This window comes from Mytilus galloprovincialis, chromosome 7, assembly GCF_965363235.1.
Source record: "Mytilus galloprovincialis chromosome 7, xbMytGall1.hap1.1, whole genome shotgun sequence".
Classification (NCBI taxonomy): Eukaryota; Metazoa; Mollusca; class Bivalvia; order Mytilida; family Mytilidae; genus Mytilus; species Mytilus galloprovincialis.
The window spans coordinates 51,603,364-51,615,529 of record NC_134844.1 but is presented as its reverse complement, the minus strand read 5'-3'; the positions used below and the strand labels follow the sequence as shown (position 1 = coordinate 51,615,529).

Genomic DNA, 12,166 nt, shown 5'->3' with positions numbered 1-12,166 from the left:
GGAAATTAGAATTGAATAAATTTCTAATCATGTACCGTAGTACTGCTCATTCTACCACAGGTGTAAGTCCGTCCGAATTACTTTTTGGTCGAAAAATCAGAACAAAGTTACCTGAGTTGATTGATTATCTATAATACTAAAATTACGAGGTCCAATTTGTCAGCCGTCATCACGTAAAAACGACGAATCACAGAATTCAACTTTATATATAACTAATATAGTACAAAGGTGTAGATTAAAAATTACACCACTCCAGGCCCTTTTGTTTTCCACGTAATTAATATTGCCAATAATTAAGAAGTTCCGGGTCGAGTCCGCTACCGATACCAATAGTATATTCACCTGTTACCTATTACCTTATCTGTACGTTCCGCATCTGACAGGCGCACCACCAAACGTTGTATTCGGGATTAATATGCTATATACACGGGTCATAACCACAGGGTTGACACTACTAAATTGTCAAATTGTTACCTATTGTCGTATTCTAATCAGTTAGACTTTCTAAGATAACAATACGAATACTAAAAATCTGGACTAAAAATAAGGCGTATAGGTACAGTTTTCAATTTGTTAGTGGTCATGACGTAAAACAGCAGCAAAGAATTCAACTTTACTTATAACTTATATAGAACAATGCTGTTGATTCAAAAATACTCCATTCCAGGACCTTTTGCTTTCCAAATAATTAATATTACCAATAATTGATAAGTTCCAGTTTGACGGGTTCAAACAGAAAAACTTGAAAGCAGAGAAAAACTGTGTATCTTAGAACACTGTGCGGGACAAATTTGCCATTCTAGGATTGCCAAATCTGACTTTGTCGGTTTACAAGATATCAAAAATATTTTTTGTCCAAGTGATAGATAATCAAAAATATTAAATTTCCCCATATGTCCCAACATGTCGCCGTTGTCACTGTTGTCACCACAGCTGATTAAAAGTACATTTCCCATGGGAAATTTAAAAATTCCCATGGGAATATTGAAAGTTCCCATGGGAAAAGTAAACGTTCTCATGGGAAAAAGTAATTTTCCCATGGGAATTTTAAAGTTCCCATCGGAACTACAATTTCCCATGGGAACATTGGTAGATAGTTTCTTCCCATGGGAAATTCTAAATTTCCCAAGGGAATTTTTCTTCCCATGGGAACTAATTTTTCTTCCCATGGGAACACCTTTTTCCCTTGGGAACAGTTATTTTTCCCATGGGAACTAAAATTCTTCCCATGGGAAGATATATTTTTCCCATTGGAACATTTTTTTTAAATTTTTTCCTTTTTCAGAATTTGTAAAAGAGCTGTGAAATATCGCAATGGACTGACAGTCACTAGTAATAATGACTGGAACAGTTTAACAAGCATTCCATTTGATAAAATGGTGTTATTTCAACAAATTAAAAGTATTTATATCATTCTTTTACACATTAAAAAAGTCTTTTATTATCGTTGAATGATTGATAGAAATTCTACCGTCCAGCGGCTGATTTTACAATTTGAATCTCTCACCTTTGTGTTCGGTCAATAGCATCGTGTATTTCATGTAATATTGTTCGCTGAACTGTCAAGAATCAGAGCCATGCTTTTGTATTTCAGAATTTAATTTAAGAATAAAAATTATAATTCTGTTTTAATCTATATACATGGGGAATCACGAATCGTGATTAAGATTATTTTCTAATTAAAACCCTATAATTTCATGAAATTGACATCATAATTATTATTAATGTACTTATTCTCTTTCGTCGACGTAACTCAATATGCGTGGTTTTCGTCACTAGAAGTGCACTTATTTTTTAAAAGTTTATTTCATTCATTTGGTCAAATTTACTAATCATTCTAATGCAATGTTGTTACTCGTCTACACAAAAATCTTTTATTTTCTATTCATTTTTGACAAACTTTTGTAAGTCTTGTTAGATTTTTTTTTATGATCTCTCGGGTAAATATCAAAGAGAATCCAGAGTTTTCCATTTCCAAGGACGAATCAGGATTAAATATAATCTTTCTGCTATATTCACTTGTATATTACTCGTAGGCTTTCTTCGTGTAATCAAGGATTTGTATAGTACAAATCCTTGGTGTAATTTATAGTTTAAAGAAATTATTTGATGAGTTTAACTGTTGATCAACTTTAAAGATATTAGGGTTTGACTAACAGTAGTTCCGTAAAAATTCCTTCTTTCTATAGGTAAAATGTTCTACAATTCATATTTGTAATGGTACTCGTCACCAATGTTGTTTGTGTCACAGAGACGGCAGATTATGTTTTCTCTCTTTAAATCCTGCCACCTTCCAGATTCAATCGGCAAGTGGCGACTGACTACCACATCTATATGTGCATAATATATAAATGAATTTAGTAAGGTAAATATGTCATTATGAAAAGCAGTCATCAAATTATTAATTCTTTTTAGAAAAACGACAACATTAAGTTTAATGCAATTCTGTAATAACAGCAAAGCATTCTTGTTGAAACTCAGTGGTCTTTGGGTTTTTGTTTGATACATTTTGACACCCATTTATCTCAAACTGTGCATTATAATATTAGACTAAATCATACCGTAGATCAGACCGTAATTATCAAAAACATTTTTCATAAATGATATCCACTTAGTTTCTATTCCGTTGTTAGCATTATCAAAGATTTCGAAATATTTGTAATTTGCAAATCTTTTAAATTTGTATTTTTTCCTCACTAGGTACGTGAAATAATGTATAAAATTTATTGAAAAATTGCATTACGGGCATATTCTATACTTCTATACTTCTAAGTTTGAATTAAGAGTCTAAACTTTTTCAAATATTGGATACGCAACAAATCTCTGTAAAGGCATTTGATTGGGTATTAGTTAAAGTAGGCGTGGTTTTCGGTAACTTTCCTCCAATCAACTGGCCTATTCGACAAACCTGTGTGCGCTGATGCGTGTAAACTGGCTATTGTAACGGCACGTATCTTACATCGGAATCTGTCGTGCGTGACCAATGTTTATTGTATAATTTCTTGTCATGTGGTCAAATTATCTGACATGCACGTTTTAAAGGTTGAAACTTAAATTTGCCTTTTGAAAGATTATTAGCAGTGCCGATACACGGTGTATTTTAAGTGTTTAAGAAACACCAAGGATTTGTATAGTAAGGAAACACAAGACTTTTAATAATAAAAGAAGGATGCATATTAACAGAGAATATAATCAGGGACTATTATACTATTAAAGTATTGTAGTCCAAGATATAAATTTACGACATATGTATTATATGGCTCAGATATTAAGAATAACGTGTTCTGGAAAAAAATTAAATGTCCGAGAATTTGAATTACCTAATAAGGGCATCTCGATCACCTTCGACAAAATATTATTGCATGAATGGTAAATCGCTGATTTATAATAGTAGAAGTGATTTGTGACTGTTATAAGTAGAGACATCTATACGCTTTCTGGTTTACGTTTATAATGAACACACTATACATGTTTCTTTGACTGAATATCAATCATTTTTGGGCAGACTTGCTTTTTCTTTGTATTCGTAAATAAATTATGTATGTTTAAACCGTATAATTAATACGGAGCGCGGGTATTGCACAAAGTCATCCAGACTAGCCGAATTATAAATACTAGCATCCGTACTTGTATGATCACTTGATCCAAAATTAAGCCTGTCAGATGGAGAAAAAAAAAAGCTTTTGGTTAAGGACTACAGTTGAAAAAGTAACATTTACTACCAATCGATGCAAAATAGTAAGATGAATGTTCCTGAGCGTATAATGCACAAAGAAAGGGTTGTTATGTACTTTTGAACTAAGTAAGGTAGTATAGTTACCATACGCCTTCCTGTTACAGATACGATCGACGTGAACTACAGCAGAATTACGGTTTCAGTTTCAAACATATTGATTGGGCTAATTTGAAATCTCCTGCATAGTTTATTTCATTGGCAATCATATTCAAGAAAAGTTGTAAATCTTGAATATTCTGTTATATCTTTATGAAGCTTGATTGAGACGTAGATTCAATCAGATATATTGATCATTGTTATCTTTTCTTCATTTACACAAATGAATGTCAGGGATTCGGAATATGGCAGTTATACATGTATTCTCAGTTTATTTAGTTTGAAGCATTATCGAATTTATACGACTTTTATCTTTAAAATTTACTTTGCATTAAATATCTAAATGAGATTACATAGGAATAACTTGTGGTGTATTCATGTATACTACGTACACAGTGTAGATACTATTCTGTACGCTATCCGGAAGTCGCGATTTTCGAAGCGGTGATTTCCAACTGGCTAACAGGACGGTTTTGCCTACGGTAACTTTTCTCATCATTTGTTTACTCCTATATCTACAAAGTGCTTTGAACATCTTCAAGGTATATATAGCATCATAAATATGAGTAACTGTAACAAAAACATGCATTAGAATATAAAATATACGTGTGCATCACATCAACTTGGTAGAAAAAAGTGAAATCGATGGACAATTTTGCTCTCGTAGTACAAAGCAAATAATCTTTTATTGCAAATATTTGCATCAGTTTACAGCTAAAGATATACTGTTTCAATATTCTTTTCGTATTTAAGTAGAATATTCGTATTTCCCATAAAAAATATGTTTTCCTTGAGGATCCCAAAATAAATTACTGTACGATCAGTCTAGAACTGTCTGTATTCTAGAAGCGATTTCAGATTTTTTGACTGTATGACCAGTCGTGATTTTGAAGAAAAAGCAACAGCAATTTGAAGGTATATACGTGTATATGTGATATTATGAACTATCCAGGGAACTATAACGTGTAATTACTTTCATCAGACAATACAAATATATTTCTGATGAATTTTTTGGACGGCAAAATAATTGTATTTTTGTTCCATCAGTCTTTTTAAAATCAAATGCCTTAAAAGTAATACATGATTCGATTTGTGGACTTTGTAATAGTGAATCGTTACAGTTATCTGTTTAGCTATTACATTTTTAAAGATTATTTACACCGTCCGCCGTTGACCAATTGATGATAACATAAATCAAGCTCGTCTCTTTTAAAATAACAAAAAATGGATAAAGACAGCTTTGCGTAGGGGGATAATTCATGTGATATAATTTTGGTAAGTTTACAGAAATAGAAGGTCCATAATGCATTAATCGAGTAAAAATGGAACAATTTCAGAAAACTTTAATGATTGGTTTAGGAGGTGTTGGAAATACCTGATGGATGCCTCCATATAATGCAATGTTCAAGTCCGTATCTTATATAAAGTAACCCCATAAAAGATTTTTACTAAAATTCGAAATAGACGGTGCACAATAGTCATTATCATTTATGATAAGGAAACCGAATAAGATTAATTAATAGTTATATCAGTGACGGATTCAAAAAAAGGGGATCCGGCAGTTTGAAACCTTTTTTAACTATCAATGCATTTGTATGGGAACATATATTTGGAATCCCCTTTTCTCCTGGATTGGACCCCCTCTCCATTTAAAAATGGCCGGAACCCCCAATGTATATTTAAAGTGGTTTATGAGGAGATGCGCTTACAAAACCGGCAAAACATATTGTACCGGTCCAACGGACGAACGGAAAGACGGACTTCTTTATCACTATAACCCCCCCCCCCCCCTCCCCCCGCTTGACAAAGTGGTGTACAATTGAGTGTCAAACGGACAGCTCTACATCTTAAACAAAGTGAAAGAACTGTGTTCAATTATAGGCTACAGTACGGCCTCAAATGTGTGTAAATACATGCAGTTTTATATAACAACTAAATCTGTGTGTTTGTACAATTTTAAGAATAACGGAGGACATTTCTGAAACTTATATACTAGTATACATCAAACCTTCCTCTTATTTTAGCAACATTTAAACATCCTTATACTTAATGTAGTAAGTCGAGTACACCCTATCAAGCTAAAACATGTTTCATAAGTTTTCAGGATGTGAATGCATTGAAATATATTTGTGTTATTTAGAAAAATGCCACCTTCTAATGTATCGTAAATAACTTTGAAATCACTACTAGAATACAGTGACATAAAGACTGATCATACAGTTTTAAAATATACAAGCGAGACTGATCGTACAGTGAGAAATTCAAACAAGTGTAATTTTCTTATTTCTGGCTTCAAAGATCTGGTTGAAACTTTTACCACCACTTGAAATATACTTCATTTAGTTAATTAAGTCAGGTTTTTACGTTAATTTGTACACTAAGAGGGTAAAAAGATTGTTTTTAGGTTCGCCAACTGATTTTTCTCAGTGATGCACTGGAAAATCTCTTGAATAAGGCAAAGATACGAATAATGAATGTGCGGAATTTAATTCTAAACCATTTTAGAATATCTATGTCAGCTGAATTAATCATTAAGCAATGTACAGATGATCAACTTACCGTTTAATTCAGTATACCCATCAAATTTAAAATGTGATCCAAAAAGTTTTCGCTTCGAAAATCGCGACTTCCGGATAGCGTACAGAATAGTATCTACACTGTGACGTAGTATGTATTAAAAAAAAGATAAACCAACAGCTAGCAATATTTGACGAAGACGAAATTAATGATGGAATTTTAACGTCCAGTGACACATATTACAACGCATGTCGAAACAGAACTAGAAATTGACAATAGGTATTAATAGAACCGTCGCTTTTCAAAAGAATTCACGCTTAGTTGCGATTTCACGTGCTATTTAACAAGGTTCGCATTAAAGTTATACTTAAGAATTGAATGCTTCTTTTTGTAACTTCATTGGGGTGTAAAAGCGTTGACAGAAGTACATTTTGTATGAAGCGCGGAAGCGCTTCATACTAAAAATGTCCGCACGGTCAACGCTTTTACAACCCTATGAAGTTACAAAAAGAAGCATTCAGTACTTAAAATTACATTTTTTTTTAGCAATGATCATGAAAACACGAATTTTATTATTGTTTTATTTAATTCACCTGTGCACTTTATTGTGGGTCCACGTGTTATCATGAATGAAAAGTTTTATTGAGCAATGTAATTGCTTACGGAATAACACGTGATGTGCAGTTAGCCAATCAGAATAAAGTATCATAATGAAACATACATCTAATGTAATTATATGTACATAATAAGTATTAGATACATACACTGGTAACAAAGAAACAGGCCGGTAACAACCGTTGCCGGATAGTTTTTCTGCACGAGAAGTCAGGTACCTGACTACAAGTGCAGAAAAACCATACGGCAGGTTGTTTCCGGCCTGTTTTTTTGTTACTTCTGTTTTGTATCTGACTTGTACGACGTTTCAATAAAGTAGTAGCACATTTTACAAGACTGAACATTTGAGAAACTTAAATGGCCATAATAAAGCAGTAAATGTAAGTTATAGTTGAAACACATGTTTGTTTCATTTCCCTAACCCGAGAATTTTTTTTCCAGAAAAAAAACCAGGAATCTAATAATTTGATAAAAAAAAAAGAATCATTTCAAGTAAAAGATGAATGGTGTACACATTTGAGACTTTTAAATGCAACTTCGAAAAAAAGTAATATAATAAAGAAATATTTTAGTAAGCTAACTTTTGATTGTAATGGGGGAAACGGAAAGGGACAGGGGAAGGGCTAAATTAATTTAAAATAAACCAGCTGTGATCTTTATTTTGGTGAAAAAATGCAGGATGTGCCATTCCACCCCCCCCTCCCCATTCCCCCCTTTAAAAAAACGTAAAAATCGCACGTTTGCTGCCAAAAACATATATATAATATTAAAGGGGGGCGGATCCTCCTTTTTTTGGGAGGATCAATGCATTTGAATGGGGAATAAAAAAAATCAGGAATAATGCAGAACATTAATTTGTCAACTGCTTGACCACAGTATTTTTTTTACCCCCCCCCCCTTTTTGAAGTTAAATGGCTAATCCCTTACTGTACTGATATAAATAGTATTTTTAATGGAATTGTTTGAAAAAAATATTGATGCTAAGGTAAATATTTTATTTAAAAAAAAAGAAAGGAAATATGTCGGTAAACCAAAAAGTTCAAATCTAATTGAAAGTTAAGGTGTCCATGAACTCACTGATGATGCACGAGTGATTCTATTTATAAAAAGTGTCCGTGTAACAACTAAAAAGAGTCCGTGTATCATCTAAAAAGAGTCCGTGAACCACCCGTTAATGTACTGTTTTTTCTATAGCTCTGCTGTTGAAACATAAATCTGTGATTTTTCTATATTCGTACTTTCGACGAAGCAAAGCAAGTTTGATCTATAGGTCATGTATACATGTATGTATTTAACAATATTCAATCGTTGTACAGATTTATTGTAGAACATGTAGAAAAATCCGTCCGTTCCGATCAAATCTTAACTGAAGTACCATTGTGCACATATACGGACGCTGGATTTAAATCAGATCTGTTAAGGTCTTGCGGTTTTTGTCTTTTTTCAAAATAAATACTTTAAATGTGACTATCTTTAGTTCCGAATCTTTCTATCTTTCTAAACCAACGATCGACAAGTGCGTTCATTATTGTGAATCAATATTTAAATGTTTTGAAATATCCATTATTATTGACAAGTAGTACACACTTACATTCTCAAATTTTACCGATGGCAAATATCTCAAAAAATTGTTTATTCCTCAAATCTTTGGTCGGAATTAAATATCATTCATTGCACGAGAAGTGTATTTCATAAACAACTGGTAGTATTTAAAATTGACTACACGTTTGAGTTTAGTAATATATATGGTATATCAATGTTCACATGATGTATATTATAAAAGATAATTTTTTTTTAGATAAAGTTCCAAATTACCGTCCACGCGTACACTGCTCAGCAGGCGGTGCGGTGTGTAAACCTGCATTACGTGTAATAATAAGAGTTTGAAGCCCGACAGGAAATCGCTTGAATACCTGAAAGTGTCACCTCACAGTGCCTCTGGCAATAATTTCTTTAACCATGCTGATGGTCAAGTAAAGGAATTGAATAAAGATATTATATAAATACTCGACATAAAAAGTTTTATAAATGTATATTGGCCCCATATAAAAAAAAAAGTTATGAACAAATTAGAAAATTGGAAACAGTTTTACACGGAACATCGCTAGTTAATTAGGGTTTCTAACTATATGTGAGATAATCCATAAAAGAAATAACTCTCAATTATTCCCCAATATTTACTTGAAAACTTGAAATATGCATTATAGAGAATTGAACTTGATCGTATAAACTTAACTTTTATTATACTAACTAGATATCATTGAGATGGGAGCCATTTCTGTGGGCCCCGCTGTGAATAATGTGCATTAAAAAATTGTATCTTTACCATAGGACATGGGTTTGTCAACTGAAATCAAAGTTTTTGACCTTGACCTTTGACCTATGAAGTTGTAAATAAATTATGACACACCCTTTGGTGTTGGTTTATAAACATGTCAAGTATAAACTTTGAAATGATAAAGGTTCTCAAGATATAGAGCGGACACGATCTTTACCATAGGACATGGGGTTGTCAACTGAAACCAAAGTTTTTGACCTTGACCTTTGACCTAGGAAGTTGCACATAAATTATGACACACCCTTTGGTGTTGGTTTATGTACATGTCAAGTATAAACTTTGAAATGATAACGGTTCTCAAGATATAGAGCGGACACAATCTTTACCATAGGACATGGGGTTGTCAACTGAAACCAAAGTTTTTGACCTTGAACTATGCCCTAGGCAGTCGTTCATAAATTATGACACACCCTCTGGTGTTGGTTCATATACATGTCAAGTATAAACTTTGAAATCATAACGGTTCTCAAGATATAGAGCGGACACGATCTTCACCACAGGACACAGGGTTGTCAACTGAAACCAAAGTTTTTTTACCTTGACCTTTGACCTAGGAAGTTGTACATACATCATGACAGGCCCTCTGGTGGTGGTTAATAAACATGTAAAGTATAAAGTATGAAATCATAATGGTTCTCTAGATATGGAGCGGACACAAAGTGTTACGGACGGACGGACAGACGGACGGACGGACGGACGGACGGACAGACGGATCACTATAGGGGACCGCCTTTGGCGGGACCCTAATTATGGAATATGCATATATATATGTCAGTCGTTAAGCTACATATTTCGAAATAGGCCGGAAATTGCTAGTATACAGAAGAAAGTCAAGAAAGTTAATTGTGTTATATTTTTTACATAAAAGAGACTGCCCTTGATTATCTCTGCGATTTAAGGCTAACAGTTATTGGTCATTACGAATAACAACTATGTAGTACCCCGCGTCATAGACTAGATATAACCAATTTAAAACATCTTTTTCCCCATCTACTTCTATTGAATGGAATTTCAAATCCCGACATATGGACTTCCTGAAATATGAAAACAGCCACCTTTCTTCTTTGGTTGAGGTGTTAGAAAACTTAATATCATTCATGGTTCAGAAGAAAGCAGATCTGTGTTACTATTAAACTAAATCCCGCATGCAGCTGTAACCATGTTGTTGAGGATTGTATTTAAGGATTGTACTATTATCTTGTAAACGGTCCAGATACCCACCCCCAAACCATATATATTCTTGTAGGGGACAATAAAACAAATGAAATGAAATAAAAGGGAAGTCCCGAGGGAGTCACCCCACCCCCTCTTGTTTGAAAACTTTGTAAACGGTCAACATCCCCACCCCTAAACCATATATATACTTGTATGGGACAATAAAGCTAATCAAATGAAATTAAAGGGAAGTTCCTGGGGGTTGCCCCCACCCCGTTCAATTTGAGAATGTGCTATTATTATGTAAATGGTCTAGATCCCCACCCCTAAACCATATTTATTCTTGTAGGGGACAATAAAACAAATGAAATGAAATAAAAGGGAAGTCCCGAGGGGGTCACCCCACCCCCTCTTGTTTGAAAACTTGTAAACGGTCAACATCCCCACCCCTAAACCACATATATTCTTGTATGGGACAATAAAACAAATCAAATGAAATGTAGGTAAAGTCTCTGGGGGTTACCACCACCCCCTCCTGTTTGAATACTTGTAAATGGTGGAGATCCCCACCCGTAAGCCATATATATTCTTGTATTGGACAAAAAATCAAATCAAATGAACATGGGACCATATAAATGGCGAGTTATGGGAGCTTTGTTTGGGAGACTTCGTAACAGCATCCTGTTACAATTACTTCTTGTTATCTTATGTATTTTGTGTTCAAACCCATATGCTACTTTTGAAAGTAAAATGTGTTTAAACAAAAAACAAAACAAAATCGGAGATAAGTCACACAACAAAATACTCAAAGTAACACACTTGTACATTTGGTACTTGTACATGTATAATATATGTCACAGAAATCACTAATCCATAATAAATGTTAAGTTTTTTTTTTAAACAATACAACGGAGACTAATAATATGACCTCAATTTACTTTTTCTGTTCTTGTAATTCATCTACACAAACTGTCTATAAATAATATAATACGAAAGGAATCAAAATATTGAAATAAAGACGTCCCTAGAAATACCACAAATGACCACCTCAATAATACGCAATGTGGACGTGATGTGATGATACAGGTGCCATATGAAGCTATGTTATTTTTAAATTAAAAAAATTATATCAAATTATATAATCACATCTTTGGTATTTACAATGTAGATGTTTTAACGACACGTGCCACACTCTATTGATCGTCATCTGTGTGTGATTTAACGAAATTCATGTTCATTCAACCAGAACCTGTTAATTAGGCACGTGTATACAGATTATAAATGAATATATTATCTCCCAATGTTATCGTGGTTATAGTCATAGTGTTTTGTTTTATGGGAACTTGTATTTTGTAAAAAAAAATAAAAAAAATAAAAATTTGTGGTATTTCTAAGCAAAAAGTTGTTAAGCATTTAAATTAGTATCTATTTTCCAATAAGTTCAATAATACAAAAAAGAATATTTTGTATTCACAACACACACGCACAACTTATTTAAAACTAACTTGCCATTGCTTCATATTTAACTGGATAATCAGAGTTTTTATGGAAGTTGCATCTTGAAAACCTGCATACTGCAATAACTTAATATAAATCCTGCATTTTCAACAAAATTTTTATTTTTCTAGGAGCGGAAAACATGTTCCATACATAAAACATCTGTTTCATTGAGAAGAAAAATTGTTCCCATAGGTAGACAAATTTTCCCA

General features: G+C 33.2%; 1 protein-coding gene across 1 annotated transcript in view; it reads left to right on the top strand.

Annotated features, from left to right (window-relative positions):
• The window catches only part of LOC143083233 (uncharacterized), a 60,460-nt gene that overhangs the window by 26,935 nt on the left and 21,359 nt on the right, over window positions 1–12,166 (top strand). The window lies entirely within an intron of this gene.